This window comes from Arachis ipaensis, chromosome B03 (assembly GCF_000816755.2).
Source record: "Arachis ipaensis cultivar K30076 chromosome B03, Araip1.1, whole genome shotgun sequence".
Classification (NCBI taxonomy): Eukaryota; Viridiplantae; Streptophyta; class Magnoliopsida; order Fabales; family Fabaceae; genus Arachis; species Arachis ipaensis.
Window position 1 is genome coordinate 107,990,737 of NC_029787.2, and position 4,648 is coordinate 107,995,384.

The 4,648-nt window shown below is 36.7% G+C and overlaps 1 long non-coding RNA gene across 1 annotated transcript in view; it reads left to right on the forward strand.

Moving 5' to 3' along the window:
• LOC110269784 overlaps positions 50–4,648 on the forward strand; it is a 16,218-nt gene continuing 11,619 nt past the window's right edge. The window contains exons 1-2 of the long non-coding RNA XR_002358542.1: positions 50–60; positions 842–845. This is a non-coding gene — a long non-coding RNA (uncharacterized LOC110269784). The remainder of the gene's footprint in view (positions 61–841; positions 846–4,648) is intronic.

Genomic DNA, 4,648 nt, shown 5'->3' on the forward strand with positions numbered 1-4,648 from the left:
ATAAGTTTGTAATTGTATAAAAATAATGAATAATAATGAGATTTAGTATCAAATGAGTTTGTTAAGTTATCAAGCTTATTCAGGTCATTGTGTTTGCAGCTAAAAGAATATAGTGATAACCAATTGAAGTAATTTCACTTTCTATTTAATATAACTCATGTTTTTATAAAATATTTGAGGGGTCATATCTCCATTGTCTTAGAGAAGCTCCGCCATTGCAGACAAGGACGATAAAATAGACTAAAAACACAATTCAATAGCGGTGGATGTTTTTGTATTATGCAGTTGATGGCAGCAAAATTGTGAGAAAATGCCATAACACACGTTATACCTGCAAAATTGTATGTTAAATTATTACCAAGGATTACTATATATATCATATATTTTCAATAAATTTTACTTTTTATCTATTTTTTCTTCTTTTTTGAAAAGACAATTTCATCAAATGGCTGGTAAATGTATAGTTATTGTTTATCCGAATACAATAATATTACGTAAAATTGATGGTGCACCTTTTAAATGCAGTGATTCCATTGTTATGTATAATTGGTGAGTACATTTGTTGACATGGCTTAAAAGCTTGATTTTGGTTAACATGGGAATGCTTAGAATTAAGCACATTCAAAAAATTGGATATCGATGCCTTTTATTAGACGCCATATGAAATATTTAATATAAGATTTTTTGGCTAAAGGATGATAATCATGTGCAAGCTATGTTCAATTGCTATAGAAAGATTGTGACTAAACAAGTGATGGAGCCTGGCATCGTGTTCTGTGGATGTTGACAATAGTTCTTCTTTCCCACATGCAGTCTCAATAGGTTGTGCAACAAGACCTAGTCAGGTGGGAAGAACCAAATCTCCCACAAGAATTCATTCTTCTCTCTGAATGTCCGAACCTGGTGTTGATTTGATTTTCGAATAGTCTGAATCAGACTAGGAGTGGGCCCAATGTAGTTCTGATAGTAATAGTGATAAGGAGAGTGTGTCCTAAAAACTCAACTATTGCCTTTTACTTCCTCACGACCTATATTGCCACCATCATTACAACTTCCTAGCCGAGCCCAAGATCCAAGCCATTATTTGATATTGGATGTAGATGATATGCAAGTGGAGCTGATACCTTTGGTCTGGAGGGCACTAACGACCATAACACAGATATGAGCATAGAACTAAAAATCAACCATAGATATTATAGCAGAGAGTCTGTTTACCTTACCATCAATAACTACAACATTTGTCAGAGTATAGAGTATCGTGTGGTTGAATATGATTATCTAAAGTATCATTTTCGGTGCATATAACATAGATGAACACATGGAAGATAATGAAAACAGTAGAAAGTCTAAAACCTAACCACTACCACTACCAAAACCATCGACCCCCCCCAACTTACCACGCCTGGGTCACTGTGGTTAGGCCTGCTACTGTGCTAGGGCATCTTGTAGTGGAGGTGGATCTGATGCCTGTGGAGGGGACTCCTGACTTTGTGATGAGAACCCGAATAAATTTGCATCTATAGATGGTGGAGTCTAAAATTCAAAAATGAACTTAATCCACCTGCTGGTACACCTGTCGATGATAGACTCAACTGAAGAAGTGTCCGCTCTGTGGTATGAGCTGGTGTCGGCACCCCAATAAAAGTAGGCTAGTGTAATCTTGCGGGTCGGCTGTGATGATACTAAGCTGCAATACATGCTATATCATCCTTTGTGACATGGGATACATTGTATATCTCGTCTAGATGCATCTCAAGGTCTCTCGCATCCCCCTGAACACTAGATTTATCAGTATGTGTCTGCTGACTAGCTCCACTCAATGAGCCCACCTCAAAGACCGAGTGCTTAGGAACATCATCCGATCTGTGTCCCTGATGCCACCATCATCATGAACATCCTCCTATTGTCAATAATCTGCATCCTGCTCCTGCTGAGCATCAAGTCACTGTCGAGAATGTCTATGCCATGCTCCTATCCGAGTACGGTTATGCATATGATGGGGATCAGGAGCATCTGCAGTAAGCATCAAGCTAATGCCCTATGGGGCTTCCTGTGGAGCATCATCCAGCAACACGTATAATAGATGAGCATCACGCCATGATGAGAAATGACTGCGGCACATCCAGCACCATCAGGTAAAATAAGCTCGTAAAGGCTGTAAATCTATCTTGGGTGACACTATCGTTTGTCGCAGAGGCTCGAAATGGTCTCTCCATGAAGAGAACCACAATGCAAACTCTGTCAACCACCATTTATCCACCATAAGTAAACTAAATTTACTAAGTACCTTATACGTAAACTTAAACCACCACTAACAATAAACTTATTATGTAAAGCATTCTTATAAATCTATCACCCATAAATCATCATTCATCTCAATTATAATAAACTACAAAAATTAGCCTAAATCCAAGAATGTCTACATTAAATTTTAACCAATGCTACCAATAACACCTGTTATATAAAATGGTGCACGAAACTGACTCCGTACGTTTCGCATAGATAGACCGGCAAGTATACCGGGTCGTCCAAGTAATACCTCAAGTGAGTGAGGGTCGATCCCACAGAGATTGTTAGTTTGAGCAAGTAATGGATACCTTGCAGATCTTAGCCAGGCAGATAGAAAAGATAGTTGTCACGAGAAAATGCATAAAACAGATAAATAAATAAAACATTACTAGATAGATGTGAAATCTATGGTATGAGAATGGTTGAGGCTTCAGAGATGCTTCTTCCTTCTAGATCAACTTTTCTCACCATCTACTCCAACTTCTGATTGATTCTTTCTATAGCAGGTTGTATATGATTAACGCCGGGTCAGCGGGCATTAATCTCCTTTGCTTCAGATCAAACACCAGGTCAGCGGTCATCCAATCTGAACGGGGGTGAAGCTCTAGCAGTCCATTCCCTTGGTGTTCCTACTCAAAATGCCACAGACAAGGTCGGATCTTCTGGATCAGAGAATGTTGCTCCTTTGGTTCTAGCCTATACCACAAAGGCCCTAATCGCCCCACACCTCAGCTACACTGATGTCTCGAGAAGTACCCAACGAAGCCGTGGATTAGCCGTCTAAGAGATGTATAATCAAGCTAGTGGTTCAATACTATCCCGTTAAGGACTCGCAAGAACCCATGTGAATAGAGATGATGGTCAAGTTACACTCCCAATCCATTAGGATGAAGAACGAAGATACATCTTGAATAGAATCAAGCATAGGTTGAAATAGAATAGTGATATTATTAATCCATAAGAATCAGCAGAGCTCCTAACCTTAACCTTAGGAGGTTAGTAACTCATATTGTACATAATGATGTTCAAAAATAAAGTGGGCAAGAGTCTGAGGTAAAAGATCCTAAACAAGGGTGATTTCCTCCTATATATACTAATCTAGCAACTAAGAATTACAGAAATAAGATAAACTAGTCTTGTAGTGCAAAAATCTATTTTTCGGGCCCACTTGGTGAGTGTTTGGACTGAGCTTGAGTAAAATCCACGAGCTAGTACTCCCCTTTGGGCGTCCAACGCTAGCTTTGGACTCCTGAATGGGCGTTGGACGCCAGGAATGGGGCTGGTGGCTGGCGTTGAACGCCAGTTTTGAGCCTTCATTTCCAAATCAAAGTATAGACTATTATATACTTCTGGAAAGTCCTGGATGTTAGCTTTCTATAGCCATTGAGAGCGTGCCATTGGGACTTCTGTAGCTCCAAAAATGCTCCTTCAAGTGCATGGAGGTCAGATCCTGATAGCATCTGCAGTCCTTTCTCTGTCTCTGAATCTTACTTTGTCAAAACTCCTCAATTTCAACCAGAAAATACCTGAAATTATCATAACACACACAAACTCAAAGTAAAATTCAAAAATATAAATTTTGCACTAAAACCTATGAAAATATAATAAAACTTAAACAAAACATAATAAAAACTATATGAAAATGATGCCAGAAAGCGTATAAAATATCCGCTCATCATAAAATATCTCTAAAAATCTATCAATCATAAAATTAACATTTATTTTATTCATAATAATCTACAACATGTAGTCTAAATCCAAATATTTAAACATTAAATTTTAAAGTCTCCCAAATTTATGTATTTATAAAAGTCTATTCCCTAATATATTAAAGTTATCCTAAAATTATAACTACTAACTAACCAACTAACAACTATAATATAATAAACAAAAAACTAATATAAATTCTAACCTGGTCATCTATATGTCCCGCAATATGTTTTTCTTCGTTCAAACAATTGATGTTGTTACTCCGAGTCATTACGACAAAAAATTTTTTTTTTCTTCCTTCCTTTTTCTCCTTCTTTCTCTCTCTTTTCTCTAAAAAAATCCAAACTAAACAAATGCTTAAAATGTAACGCGTAGGAATTATCTGTGTTGTTATATAGTAATCGCAGTAATTTTGCAAGTAGCACATACACTATAGTGTGAGAGTCGTTTTTACTTTTATTATGCTGACATGGGCTACGCAATAATATCCTTCCTCTATTGTGCAGTTCTTGACTGCAAAATAGACCCTACTTGTAAAATTATTACATAATACTTAAAACAGTAAACAAATTAAAAATTATATAAAATACTAAATATGATTTTTTTAGTTATATAAAAAACCTTTCTTTTTCATTCCAAATCAATATTT